At 41.1% G+C, this 16,103-nt stretch overlaps 1 long non-coding RNA gene across 1 annotated transcript; it reads right to left on the reverse strand.

Annotated features, from left to right (window-relative positions):
- Positions 1-447: 447 nt before the first annotated feature.
- LOC112219133 lies at positions 448-13,559 on the reverse strand. The gene is made up of 4 exons (XR_002948691.2): positions 13,378-13,559; positions 11,166-11,434; positions 9,192-9,462; positions 448-758 (listed from the first exon to the last, which is right to left on the reverse strand). It is a non-coding gene; the product is annotated as an uncharacterized LOC112219133 (long non-coding RNA).
- Positions 13,560-16,103: the final 2,544 nt, after the last annotated feature.

A 16,103-nucleotide genomic window follows, 5' to 3' on the forward strand; every position in this document is an offset into this window, starting at 1 on the left:
TACATAAAATACAGCTGAGTATATGACTGTCACTTGTGATTTGAGAGCATAAGTGGGTTCATAATGTTTTTCATGATTATTTAATTGAATCAGTAAAAGAACAACAAAATCAATCAAGAGTGAAAGTCAAAGTGTGAATGTATTCCATGAAAGAAATATCAGATTTCTCCAATATTTTCTAGTCTCTTGTGATTTGGTTCTGGGCTGAGATGAGTATTTTCAGATATTGTCCCGCCCCCATTCTTCTATGGAAGGAGATGATTTTTTGGGGGGAGCCAACGTATCTCTTAAGCAGTGGCGGTTCTAGCTTTAATGGCTCCCTGGTTGAACCCCCCAAAAAAGCAGCACCATTTCACACTAACTGTCATTTTTATTCAGACATTTGGAACAACACAAATAATCATAGCATTTAAAACTATATAAATATATACAAAAATAAGACTCAAATAATGAATATCAAAAAGAAGCAACAAAGACAAATAGAAACACATTGTAGTATATAAATACAATTTAAAAAAAATAATCAAATCATTACACTATTACCCTATTGCTAACAAAAAAACACACAAATAAAACTAAATTGCACAAATCTTCCCTCTTCCTTGTCGTGGTCCTCTGGTTGTATAAACTTTGTATGACAGTGACAGAGATGGTTTCCAATAGTCTGATTGTTGTTTAGTGGTTTGGTCCATACTGTACGAGGAACACCAATAGAGTATGCAGAATCTCCCTCCCTACTGACCACTCCACATCCAAACCTGAGAATATAGGACAGATATAAATGGTTAAGAATCATTAGCATTAGAATGACGACAAGAGCTACAAAACCTGCAGTTAATAGAGAACCACACGAGCACACACACAGACATGCACACACGCATGTATGCAAGCTTATTGGCAAGCTTATAGGAAGCTCAGATGCTCAATCAAGCTGAACGACACCCTACAAGGTTTAACTATAAATGCATTTCACTGCCTACCAGAAACACTTACACAATCTATAACAATGCTAGATCCTTGGTCAACATGATAGCCACCTCCACAGTCCACTATCGTTATTTAGGCTACCATAACATAATTCATCTTTATTTTTTGTTCATTTTAGACACTTTCAAACATTTATTCAAGCCTGAAAATGCAAACAGTATTTTTCAATATTTCAGCAAATAGGCCCTGCATGCACAGCACTGTGTGCGTTTCCTCTCCTCCATTTTAACTCTGTATGAATGGAGCTCTGTAGGCTTTAATCACTTCAGGGAGCCGGCCCAAACTCTTTCTCTGTCAATTTTCACCCACTCACCCATTCAAAAAGTCTCTTTCTCTCACCAGCCCCACAATGCAGGGTTTGTCCTCTCTCTCTTTGTCCACCTCTGATATATTTTTTGACTGCTCCCACTTCTCAGACGGCATGCAGCGTATGCAAATAGAGACCCTTTCATTTGCAAGACCCCTCCCCTGAACGGGTACAACCTCGAAGGGGACCACACTCACACACGAACAGACTTACAAACGCAAACACTGGCACATACAGACTGACATATCAGTTATTTTCCACTGAAAAGTAAAACTGTTATCTGTCCTGGCCTTACCACAGCCATAAGGTGGTTCTGTAACACTGGAGGTTTATGCCATCCAAATGAATCCTCAATTCAACACAACAATATAAGACAATACAACAGAAGCATTCTACTTCAAATATTTGTAGGCAAAGCATGCAGTGAGTGGCAGAGGGAAAAGTTTTAATGTAGGGCCGAGGATGCATGGATTCTCTTCTATATGGTGAGGGTGTTGTTGTAGACTTTGAGGTAGAGTCTAGACAGGGATCAAGGGTGGGGGTTACCCTACACAGATCTACAGAGGGGTAGATTGAAGGAGGGGCCAGACTGGAGCTGTGGAGCATAGACTGAGTACTTGGGTTTTGGGGGTGAACTGTGTGCCTATGGTGGGTTAGATTGTGTGTCTGAAGTTGGGGTGCCAGTGGGGGTTGGGTAACTGGAGTTGTAGTGGGGGGTGGAGGGATAGACTGGAGCTGTAGTGGGGGGTGAAAAATAACCTCACACTCAACATCAACAAAACAAAGGAGATGATTGTGGACTTCAGGAAACAGCAGAAAGAGCACCCCCCTATCCACATCGATGGGACAGTAGTGGAGAGGGTAGTAAGTTTTAAGTTCTTCGGCGTACACATCACGGACAAACTGAATTGGTCTACCCACACAGACAGCGTCGTGAAGAAGGCGCAGTAGCGCCTCTTCAACCTCAGGAGGCTGAAGAAATTTGGCTTGTCACCAAAAGCACTCACAAACTTCTACAGATGCACAATCGAGAGCATCCTGTCGGGCTGTATCACCGCCTGGTACGGCAACTGCTCCGCCCACAACCGTAAGGCTCTCCAGAGGGTAGTGAGGTCTGCACAACGCATCACCGGGGGCAAACTACCTGCCCTCCAGGACACCTACACCACCCGATGTCACAGGAAAGCCAGAAAGATCATCAAGGTTCAACAACCACCCGAGCCACTGCCTGTTCACCCTGCTATCATCCAGAAGGCGAGGTCAGTAGAGGTGCATCAAAGCAGGGACCGAGAGACTGAAAAACAGCTTCTATCTCAAGGCCATCAGACTGTTAAACAGCCACCACTAACATTGAGTGGCTGCTGCCAACAAACTGACTCAACTCCAGCCACTTTAATAATGGAAATTGATGGAAATTGATGGAAAATATATCACTAGCCACTTTAAACAATGCTACTTAATATAATGTTTACATACCCTACATTACTCATCTCATATGTATATGAATATACTGTACTCTATATAATCTACTGCATCTTTATGTAATACATGTATCACTAGCCACTTTAAACTATGCCACTTTGTTTACATACCCTACATTACTCATCTCAAATGTATATACTGTACTCGATACCATCTACTGCATCTTGACTATGCCGTTCTGTACCATCACTCATTCATATATCTTTATGTACAAATTCTTTATCCCTTTATACTTGTGTGTATAAGGTAGTAGTTTTGGAATTGTTAGGTTAGATTACTTGTTGGTTATTACTGCGTTGTCGGAACTAGAAGCACAAGCATTTCCCTACACTCGCATTAACATCTGCTAACCATGTGTATGTGACAAATCAATTTGATTTGATTTGATTTGGGTGGAGGTGGAGGGATACACTGGAGTTGTAGTGGGGTTGGAGGGATAGACTGCAATTGTAGTGGAGGTGGAGGGATAGACTGGAATTGTAGTGGGGTGGAGGTGGAGGGATAGACTAGAATTGTAGTGGGGTGGAGGTGAAGGGATAGACTGCAATTGTAGTGGGGGTGGATGGATAGACTGGAAATGTAGTGGGGGTGGGGGGTATACTGGAGCTGTAGTGGGGGGTGGAGGTGGAGGGATAGACTGGAGTTGTAGTGGGGGTTGAGGGATAGACTGGAATTGTAGTGGGGTGGAGATGAAGGGATAGACTGGAATTGTAGTGGAGGTGGAGGGATAGACTGCAATTGTAGTGGGGTGGAGGTGAAGGGATAGACTGGAATTGTAGTGGAGGTGGAGGTGAAGGGATAGACTGCAATTGTAGTGGGTGTGGAGGGATAGACTGGAATTGTAGTGGGTTGGAGGTGAAGGGATAGACTGGAATTGTAGTGGAGGTGGAGGGATAGACTGGAATTGTAGTGGAGGGATAGACTGGAATTGTAGTGGGGGTGGAGGTGGAGGGATAGACTGGAATTGTAGTGGGTGTGGAGGGATAGACTGGAATTGTAGTGGGTGTGGATGGATAGACTGGAATTGTAGTGGGGGTGGAGGGATAGACTGTAATTGTAGTGGGGTGGTGGGATAGACTGGAGTTGTGGTAAGGAGGTGTCTGATGAGCATAAAGCCCTCCTTCCCTCAGAGCTGACATCCCCCAGCTCTGTGTGTGTGTGTGTGTGTGTGTGTGTGTGTGTGTGTGTGTGTGTGTGTGTGTGTGTGTGTGTGTGTGTGTGTGTGTGTGTGTGTGTGTGTGTGTGTGTGTGTGTGTGTGTGGTGGGGGCTGATGTGTCTAAGACAGCTCTGACAGCTCAGCCTTCTCACTGGTGCACTACCCTCCCCTAGCAACCTCCACAGGGGTCAAAGGGAAAAACAACTCCTCCGCATCACCTCCAAGACCACCTCTCCCACTGGCCAGACACGAGGCAGTTTGACAGCCATGAATATGAATTTGACGAACTTTACCCATAATACAAAAAAATGTAGAAACAAAAAAGCCTGCTCATTATATAACTTTTGATAAGACGGTGATATTTATCAAATATAAATCGGGTCAAATAATATAGAATCAGTAGTAGAATGATCAAAATGGAGAAAGAACCAGTATGCAGTATCAGTAAGAACTGAGCGTTAGAAATCTATACAGTGTTGACACTGGAAAACTGACACTCCTCTTTCTAAGTGTTCCCCGCTTCTCTCAGTTCGCAAACCTGAAGTATTTCAGAGAAGGAAAAACACAATAATTACAGAACTGTAGATAGTACTATACAGTAGCTATACATCTTCAATCAGATTAAGAGATACGCAAAGATTTTAAAAAACAGGTCACCCCATCCTCCCTCCTCCAAACTTCATCTTCCCCTAGTGTGATTATACAGTATAAGAGTACTGTAAGCTCAGTCACCTAATTCTCCTCTACTTTCATTGGAGCACAGAAGACCCCTGCTCCAGGACTACTAGGGGCAGACAGACATAATCTGAAAAGTCCTGGATATAGACATTTCTCCTGTGTCTTCCTCTATAAGATACTTAAAGACAAGGCTTTGTGCTAGATTAGTCTCTGCAAGAGTTACATTAAGGAGGACTGATGAGGCCAGCCTGACCCACATTGGACCCACAAATAAATGCGCACACACCCAGAGATGACCCATGAGCCAGGGTTAATATATATCAGAGTGAACGTTTATACTATCCACACAGCGAGAGAGCAGTCCAGAGAGGTAACTGGGGAGCTGAACTTATTTCATTACCTGTTTGTGGGCTACTTAACTTACGTATAGAGAATGGGAAGTGTAGGAACACATATTTGGGCTCCCGAGAGGCGCAGTGGTTTAAGGCACTGCATTTCAGTGTTAGAGGTATCAATACAGACCCTGGTTCGATTCACAACCGGCCGTGATTGGGAGTCCCATAGGGCGGCGTAGGGTTTGGCTGGGGTAGGCCGTCAGTGTAAATAAGAAGTGATGTGCCTATATAAATAAACATGATCACTTTTTGTTTTGACTCTCAATCACTGAAATAACTCCAAACATTAGAAAATACTTTATTCAAATAATAAAATCAATTTAGAAAAAATATCCAACAGGTCCAGAAACCTCAAACAACAGTTATATGATTAAATTAATGCTAGGCTCCAATATATTTTCTAATTCCTTCTGTGGTGGTCACCAAAGCCCACACATTACATCCCATATACGGATAGCTACGTTTGTTCAGAGATTAAGGTAAAATCTATGGTTGAGCTATCCATACACGGGAGGGGGAATCTTGGGATCATTTAGATCCCAAATCCTCTTGACACCATGTCTTAGTGCCACTGACCTCCATGACCAATCACTGAATGGACATGACCACATTCTTGATTGAAACCTGGTTCTTTGTTAAAGAACAGATTTAAGTCTTCCTCCTTAAGCATCTCAATACTGGCACGTTATAATGACCATCAAGCTATGCCACATTTGACTTGTTTTGGATCATTTTGGTATTTTGTGTTAGAGTTGATTTTCTGTTTTCTGTTTTGATAACAATTGAGGTTTTACTTCCATACCAAATTCATATGATCTGGAACTGTTGGACAGAATGTATTACATATGAACTAACTGTGTTCTTTCCTTCATTTAATGCAACGATGGCTTAGTGTATCATTAAAGAAAACACATAGGGGAACAGTGCATGTCTGTGAACACTGAACAGATATGCATGGACAGTACAGGGGCTGGATGGGGGGTCTAAATGCATGCATGCCCGCTTCCAGTATTTGAAAGAAAAACATGTCTCACTAAATACTAGTAGAGTGAGCATGAATACATTTAGATCGCCTGACTAATCTGCCTCGGTCGTCACTGTGCCCCTGCCCACGACTGTACCATCTGTCACATAGAGCTGCACGCACACACGCGCACACACATACGTGCGCACACACGCACGCGAGCGCACACACACACACACACACACATCCCCCTAATGCTCCATTACTGATATGCAATTCAACACATAGAGATCCTTTGGAAGAGCCTGCGTCTCACTGTTCCTCTACTTACAGTAGCTTGTGCTCTACGCAGGGAGACAGAAGGAAGAAAGATGGCAGCTCACCCTCTACACACGGTCACTTGTCTCTCTCCTCCTCCCACTTAGCATCTCTCTGCATCTCTCTCCCTGTCCTTTTCCACTCCTTTCCACCCATCTGTCTTTCCCCCTTTTCGATGAACAACTGTCAGCGGAAATGGTATTCTATAGTTGTTTTTACCTTTTCAAAAAGCAGATTGTCTGTCAAACAGGTTTTCTTTCTCTCTTTGTTTGCTATAACACAGTACACCACTTTAATAGAAAAAGAGATTAAGTATAATATGAGCAAATTGTCTCTCTCTTTCTGTCTCCATCATAGCTCCACTTATGCTGTATAGACATAAAACAAATCGCCCTAATGCAGTTACAGTATATATAGAGCTGTAAGTATCATTCATCTGAATAAAAAGGGCAATACATTATGGGCAGGTTCTGATTAAGTCTGTTCCTGGACTGAAAAGCATGCTCAATGGATGTTCTCTATTTAAAGTGTATTTTAGTCCAGGACCAGTCTTAATCTGGGTCTGAGAAACCAGCCTTTCAAATATAAACGACACATTCGTTAAACCTGCATGATGAAGAAGATGGATGATTAGTCCGCTGTTTAAACACACAGGTTTGCTGACAATGCTCAGTCAATCAATACATCACTTTTCATCTACTTCACCCAAATTGACTACCATTAGATTTCCTATGATACAGCCAGTGTTTCAGTGTCTTTTCTTTATCTTTACCTGGTTCCTTTGTGGAACCCGTACCATGCACCCCAGAGATAAACAGAGAAAAATTAGGTAGAGGAGGAGAACTTGGCAGAGAAGAAGCACGTCAGACCCACTGATAATACTGAAACACTCCCTGGCTTTTTCTCCAAATCTATTTTTATCACTTAAGGCAACACAATCTAGAACGCAAAATACAATATGTTTCTCATACAATCAAAATAAGATTGATGAGTAACATTTCACCTGTATTGCAACTTATATTTCTATCATATGCCAGCTTGGTGCTGTGTATACTGTCAACGTACGTATAATGGCAGTAAAATCTCCTATACGTTTGTCAAAGAATGTCCCAGTCCACAGGATTTACACCCTTCTTAGACATGCAGAGCAGATTGAATAGTCAGGTGGCACTCTAGTGTGTAAACCTGTGTAAACCTACCCACCATCCCTCAGCCACCCAGCCAACATATCAAATGCACATATTAAACACACACCACACACACATTAAACTCAATCGCTCACAAGACCCTCCTGATCGGCTGTGAAAGTCTAATGTCTGTGGCATCTGCTCATAGTCTAGTCTGGAGGGCCTTTCCCACCCTGCCCCCGGCCCCAGGCCCTCCAGACCCAGGGCCTGCCGCACCACCAGCCCTTACAATGGTGGGAAAGCATGGGCTTTTTTGAAGGGTGGGTGAGTGGGGTGGAGTGGGGGGGGTGGGGAGGTGGGCGGTGGGGGTGGGGGGTTAAGAGGGGGTAGGAGTGGGTGAACAGCCATTGAGGGGGAGAGAAAGTGGGGCTGAATGATAATGTGAAAACGGAAGCCTCTGTTCATTAACACGCGAATTCAGGCTGCAGCTGCACATTGGCCCTTTAAGCAGACTCTCTCTCTCCCCGTTTCAGGTTGTGGCAGAAACAGCCAGGGGCACGGGGCGTTATTCATATCAGACACAAGTCTGATTTTGGTGTGAGTGTGTTTTGCATGTTCATAGAGCTTAATTACCACAGTAGTGGATACATTGAAAGTCATTTGATTAGGATGGCGAACACACACAACCATTGCAACAACCATGAATCAAGGCAGTTGTGCAATATATGCAATGCTATTTCTATAATATTTGTGATTATAATGGTCTTATCACCAATATTTGGGAGTAGAGTATATACAGAAATGTGGGAGTAATTTATGAATAAACTATGCTCACACAGATGCAGACACGCACGCATGCACACACACCACACACACACACACACACACACACACACATACACATTTGATTCAATTTTATATAGATTAATATTAATAAAATAATAATTTGAGAATGGCAACACACAATGCAATTAACAGCCGAGTATGAGCCTTTCCTGTTTTACAATCGAACTTGTTCCTGTGAGTCTTTGTGGATAAGAGCATCTGCTTAATTACAAAAAATGTAAATGTAAATCATGCTTGATGTGTGTTTCCCCTTTTGTGTGTCTCCCACAAAAGGTCAATAATTATTCTAGATCAATTATCATTCAACAACTGCACTGTATATTAGTCTTCATCTGAACAAAAACATAATGAGAAAAAGACAAAGAAGATTGAGAATTAATTAATAACTATTTGCATCAAGCAAACCAACCATCAACACAACCCACACTAGCATATTTTCCTAGAGCACTAAGCCTTTAGCCTTTCAGAACAAAAATGTCCCTGCCACCCTCCAAAACACAACAAAGAATAACCAACTATATTGTCAAAATACGGTTACATTATTACATAACATAATCAATGGCTTCTCAGAATAACATATTCTACTTGAGTGGGAGGAATAGGCCTTCAGCATGTGTTCCTCTACTGTAAACCAGGAAAAGACGTTGGGGGCGGGAGGGGAGTAAAGAGTAAAAAGCCGCCATGACAAGAGAAAATGGCAGGCCTTCTTGCAATCCTCCAATCGGTGCCAGCTCATTCATTTTTTTTTGCCTCCCAGCCCTCTGCCTCCTCCACCTCGCCCCAACCCCTTCTATTCTAATTAGTAGTATCAGATAGGGCGAGGGAAGAAGTGTGAGGTGTGAGGAAATAGGGAACACCCTCCTCCCTTCATCACCCACTAACTATTTTTCACCCCAACCCCACCAAACACAGGACCATAATGCAACTCACGTCGCATGCCAGCCCAGCCATCTTAGGTGCTGCAGCAATGTCTCCCAAGATGGCTCCTCTCTCTGCTCTCAGCGTGCCCATCCTCTGGAGATCCCCATCTTGGCATAGGCACAGCGTCTCTTGTCTCCCATTTTGCAGTACAGATGGCATTAGAGGCCAGTGGGTAAAGGGGGTGGGGTATTGTGTGGCAATTCTCCTCCTCATTCGCTTTTTTTGATGATTCTGTCCCCTATTTGTGCTCCTTGATCACACCATGTTGTGAATGAGTCGCCTGTGAGGAAGGCAGGTGGAGGAGAGAGGACATGAGAATTAACAATAAAAACAGACACTATGTTATGAGGTTATTATTGCAGATCTGAAACCATGGCAACTACCTCTGCAGTTTATTTATAAGAGACAAATGTGAACACAACATTCCTGTATTGTTCCTTTAGTTCATTGTAATGATAAATACAGAAACCAATTCTACAGTGATTTAGTAATTATTTCATACCATACGTCTAATACACATTCTACTAACACAGTGATTAAGTAATTATTTCATACCATACTTCTCCACACATTCTACTAACACAGAGGTGAATTGTCTGTCAGCTGCCTCTGGAAGATTGTATGGTAAGCACACGCACACACGCCTCTCCCAGAAGCCTCTCCCCAAATCATAATTTTTACATCATACAACCAGGCTAACAACACCACAATTAATAAAATCAAAGGAAATCTAAATTATTGCAAGATTTTGTGATGGCATACAGAATTCCCAGAATACTGTGAAGACCAAACTGAGTGAAAGCTTTGGCCCATGCCTGCAAGGGAAAAGACCTTGGACTTTTCGCATAAATCCAATCTCCCTATTTGAATCAAAGTAATTAGCCAGGCATGGACTGACAGTGAGCTTCGCTGCAGCAGGTAGTTAAGGGGATGAATGAAAACTCATCTCACTTTAGAGCTCTCTAGGCTTTACAATCTCAGTTGCTTAATTCTCTGCCCAAAGCATACAGAGTAGGTGAAGTACCAAGTTCAGATGTTCAAGCCCTGTATCCCGGATGCTCCTGCCCTTGTTATTGAGAGGTAGAGGTCAAGGTATTGGTAGAATTACTCCCAAGCTCTCAGATGCACTTTAATTTTAACTGCAGTCTGCAAGTGTTTTTCTTACCCATGGGTGTATTCTTAGAGTAGGCCTAAACCATTCAACTTCAGTTGCATTGCTATTGTATTGTTTATTCAAATAGCCTACACTACCTGAAACACTTAGTGCTTTGACCATTATTTCAAAGATCCTTACATTTTTCGTTTTCTTAATGGCTTGAACAAGGAATAGGCCTACTATAATATTTTGACAAATTGTAAAAGAGATTCATTTCAGTTAGGAGGCCTAATTGTGTACACATTGGTGGTGATGACGCCAGAGAGCGCGCGTCGTTCTCTCCGAGTGGGCGCGAGCTGTTTAGCATTCAGCACCATATTCTAGAATGGACGGGACAGCTCCCGAGAGGCCAGGCTCCGCGGATAATCGCCCTAAGAAAACAAACTAATCCAACCAATCGAAACAGATTCATACAACCCCGACTAATGCCACTAACCAAAATTAAATCGAAATCGAAAAACATTTGTCGACATCAGGCCTATTTATTTATTACAAATGTAAAGAGAGGCCTGTAGTCCTTATTAGGCCACAAACATAGTCATTAGGAAACAGCCAAATATGCCAAGAAAAACTGTCGAGAGGGCCATATCAAAACTAAGACATGTTTTACGATGTCAGTGAGTTGGGAGAAAAGTAGGCTAGGCGTACATCTGTTCATATTTTTTGTCTGAAATTAAAAAGCATTTTTTTTATTGTTGATTTGATTCGATTTGTAAGCGTTTTACAAAATATTAAAAACACCATAATTTTGTACCAATTTCATTGCAAGCAGTGTGACAACAAATATGTTAATTGTTTTAAAATTAACAACATGACGTGTTGCTTACCTTTGAGGTGGAACTTGACGAAACTTGTCAAAAGGCCTAACTTAGTTTTAGGCATACCCTAGGCCTTATTTTCCACCGGAACAAGAATGTGGAAGTAATTTCTACTTTCGGTTATCTAGCTTTATGACAGGTATTTAACACTCATACAGCTAGATAACCAAAGACAGAAAACGACCTCCGGTTCACATTTTCGTAGACTACTTTATCTTGCTGCCTCAGACTCATGACGGATTGGTGAGTGGGTAATGATGGCGTGCTTCATCAGACACCTTAAGAGAGGAAGAATGACATATATGATTTAAATATGTTTATGACCATTAGGCTATACATTTCCTTTAAAATGATGGCCGAAAATAAGAGGGGAAGAATTATTTTCTATTCTAGAGATGTCTATTTATTCTATTCGTAGATGTCCATGTGGCGTGAAGACAGGACACTGACAGCAAAGCAACAAAGTCATTTTTAAAAGACCAATAAGACCTGGAATAACATGGACTATAAGTGTGTTTATGCAGTTTGGCCTGTAATTACAATATATCACCACTTCTTTCAGGCTATGACAACAAAAAGGCCTATACTGATACACATTATTATTAATAGGCATGTCATTCGATTATATTTACTTTTCTAACTTTTCTAATCAATACTAAAGTTCCATTAACAAGTAGCCTATGAAATATCTAGGGCTACAATCGATTCGAGTTAAAAACTACATTGCCTTTGATTGAATAAAACATATATGTATGTGTAGCTTACCAAAACAAAAAACAAACAAAAAACAGTACAACAGAGAGGTTCATCATTTGTTCTATGATAAATACAAGTGTTTGTATCATATGCGCATGCCCCCTGGTTTATGTTGAGCCTATAGTTCTCTGTCACCAAATTAAATTATTCAAGTATCGTAATTTAGGGGATATCTCTACAAAATTTTGGAGATGTTTCCTTGTCAATTTGAGATGTTTTCATTTATCTCGGAGAGAGAAAAATAATGGATATTTTCCTGTAGTCTAGTAGAGATCATAGTCTAGTAAAATAGTATATTATTGTGTTATATCTTGAAAATGACAATTGTAATCTTAGTAGGTAATTCAGTAAATGTGATGTGAAAAGTGTTGATTAATTAGCATGACACTGACCTAACCAACAGTTGCTTTGTTACATTTAATTTGGCTAAAATAATTGGACAACACTTACACAGAAATTAAACTATTTTGCTTCCACTGAAAAAAAGGCAAAATTACATTTCTATTTACGAAATTACTAATTAGTTGTGTAAGGTTTAGGCTGCATAGGGCGTACTGGTTTTGTTTGCATTTGGTCAGTTATTTTCCTTCTATCCATTAATAAATAGGTTACATAACTACAACCAAATTTAACAGGTCCTTGTCTATCATCAAATTACATAGGCATATAGACAATTGAAAGCAGGCCTAGGTTTACTTCTATTCTGGGAGTCTTCTTAATCGCAATACTTATTTGTTGTGTATATAATTTTAAGAACAACAACACTAGGCCTAGTTGTGCATGCATACTAGCTTCAAAGACTGATTTGCTCATAGTCTATACGTCCCTGTTTAGAAGTTTAACATATTTAGAGGATGACTTGGACGTGCAATGAAAATGGAGAACAGATCGTACAGGTCTCGGCCCTTTGCCATGCTTCGATTCAACCACGTTCCGATCTAAAAACCACCGACCCGTTTACAAACATACAAGACATGAAAGGAAACCTATTTAACAGACTGTCATATGATTGCAGAGTTGCCTTTGTGTGCTTCTAAGCCTGATCACTTTTAATGAGACTTCGTGCCAATGACCTGCTTTCTGAACCAAGGGCTATTCTCATCAAAAGCAAGGCTATAACCTACACAATTACTGTATTGTAATCTATTACTGAAAATAACACAGTAGGCCTACATTGTTATAACACTTTGGACAAGAATGTAGGATTATTTTATATTTGATGTAAAGAAATAACATATACCCCAATCTGCTCAATGTCACCGATGCCAGAAGCGCACGCCTATTTCTAAACATGGCACAACTAAAAACCGATAATTGTAAGTAAAAGGCGACCACCAGCAAATCAGACACATCCAAGGTAGCAGGCAGCCCATGGACATGACGAGAGAACAGATTCATTGTAAAATGCAATCAATCCATGGAATAAGATACCATGTCAGTTCTTAGTGATGCTGATATGGCTTACTTGTGTTTTAGGTCCAAGATAAAGAAATATATTTTTGGAATCCCCTTTATTTAGTCTTCAGTTCTATCTTCCCTCCAAGTGCGTATGTCTGGCTAATTCGCGGTCTCACTCTTCATCTGTCGATCCAATCATTGGATAAATACGCGCGGTCTTCTCAGGGTTAGTCCGTCTCCTTCACTAGTCCTCCGAGCTCTACTCGTCTGCTGCGCGCGTCCTCTGTTGACAATTTACGGCCGCTGTGACGTCATTCCAGTGACAGTTCGTTTTATGTCCAATCACAGAACCAGATGTAACCAATGGTTTTTATGTGCGCATGTGTTCGTAAGGTGCATGGGAGCCACGGGTATATAGTCTTTAAATTTCTTATTAACACTTATTGAGTTATTCCATTATCAAGTCAGTGCCAATTGCTACACCTTGGGAATGCAAATGTGCCGGTTATTGAAGCGATATTGTATGCTTGCGGTTATGATAAGGCAATGCAATCTACACGGAGCAATCTACAGTATAATATATTTGGTGATTCCCAGTTATGGCTTCTTACAACAAACGTTATGACTCATGTTTACTCTATACATGTAGGCCATCACATAGCCATATAGGGAAAGCCATCACGCAGAGACAAAACTAAGAGGTATTTGTAAGTTTCACTTGATAGCTATAATAATTTATGCGTAGGCCTAACTGGTGCGTAAAAGGCGATTTTTCATCCAGCAACATTGATTACAATATGGCAACGTACACGTAGGTGATTGATTAATGTCATCGTAGCCTAATTCAGTAACATTAAATTCTAACTGGTCTATGGCTGAATGATGACTCAATTCCTATATGGGAGTTTATATTTGATTCCCTGACGTTCGAAGCCATTATATTATTTGAATTGGTGGAATTTGAACTCAGACTTTATTTTTCCATTTGACTAATCTGCCATGAATGAAATGATGACTTTTCTCTCAGTAGTTGGTCCAACGTTCTGGTGTTTATTTTGTTTGTGAACACAAACAACACTTATTGTGGTGTACGTTGAATATATGTCCCTATAAACTTTCCAATTAAATAGATGACTAATGCGCGTTGAAACAGCCTATATGAGTGATGTTTTGAGAATGGCTTTGTCCAAATAACTGTTCGAGCTTGGATATTAATTTCCTGTCAAAAGGGACATGGGACATGACTATCTCACCAAAAAAAAACTGTGAGCATGTGTAGCCTACAGTTAACCACCTTGCATGGTTTAACTGTATAGCCAATCAGCCAGGTGGTTCAAGATTGACGTCAAAATCGGATGTCTATCCATGTCCTGAGGGGCGTCAGGAAATGCCTTCAAAACTGGCCACTAGGGGCAAAATTGAGCACTATTATCAGAGTTTTATTCACCCAGAGGCGCAACATCGTGAGACTAAGAAGCCAATCTTACTGAAACATACAGTACTCTAATTAAAAATTGGACACACCTACTCATTCAAGGGTTTTTATTTATTTGGACTATTTTCTACATTATAGAATAATAGTGAAGACATCAAAACTATGAAATAACACATATGAAATCATGTAGTAACCAAAAAAGTGTTAAACAAATTAAAATATATTTTAGATTTCAGATTCTTCAAAGTAGCCATCCTTTGCCTAAATGACAGCTTTGCACATGCTTGGTATTCTCTCAACCAGCTTCACCTGGAATGCTTTTCTAACAGTCTTGAAGGAGTTCCCACATATGCTGGCTGCTTTTCCTTCACTCTGCGATCCAACTCATCCCAAACCATCTCAATTGGGTTGAGGTCGGGTGATTGTGGAGACCAGGTCATCTGATGCAGCACTCCATCACTCTCCTTGGTCAAACAGCCCTTGCAAAGCCTGGAGGTGTGTTGGGTCATTGTCCTTTTGAAAAAAAATGATAGTCCCACTAAATACAAACCAGATGGGATGGCATATCGCTGCAGAATGCTGCTGTAGCCATGCTGCTGTAGCCATGCTGGTTAAGTGTGTCTTGAATTCTAAATCACAGACAGTGTCACCGGCAAAGCACTCCCACACCATCACACCTACTCCTCCATGCTTCACGGTGGGAACTACACTCTGTGTCTCACAAAGACATGGCTCACAAATTTGGACTCTTCAGACCAAATTATAGATTTCCACCGGTCTAATGTCCTTTGCTCATGTTTATTGCCCCCAAGCAAGTCTCTTCTTATTATTGGTGTCCTTTAGTAGTGGCTTCTTTGCAGCAATTAAATCATGGAAGGCCTGATTCACGCAGTCTCCTCTGAACAGATGATGTTGAGATGTGCCTGTTACTTGAACTCTATGAAGCATTTATTTGGACTGCAATCTGAGGTGCAGTTAACTCTAACGAGCGTATCCTCTGCAGCAGAGGTAACTCTGGGTCTTCCTTTCCCGTGGCAGTCCTCATGAGAGCCAGTTCCATCATAGCGCTTGATGGTTTTTCCAACTGCACTTGAAGAAACTTTCACAGTTCTTGACATTTTCCTCATTGACTGACCTTCATGTCTTAAAGTAATGATGGACTGTCGTTTGTCTTTGCTTATTTGAGCTGTTCTTGCCATATTATGGACTTGCCATATGATGTACCAAATCTTCTGTATACCACCCCTACCTTGTCACAACACAACTCATTGGCTCAAACACATTAAGAAGGAAAGAAATTCCACAAATTAACTTTTAACAAGGCACACCTGTTAATTGAAATGTATTTCAGGTGACTA

Source organism: Oncorhynchus tshawytscha, linkage group LG19 (genome assembly GCF_018296145.1).
Source record: "Oncorhynchus tshawytscha isolate Ot180627B linkage group LG19, Otsh_v2.0, whole genome shotgun sequence".
Taxonomy (NCBI): domain Eukaryota; kingdom Metazoa; phylum Chordata; class Actinopteri; order Salmoniformes; family Salmonidae; genus Oncorhynchus; species Oncorhynchus tshawytscha.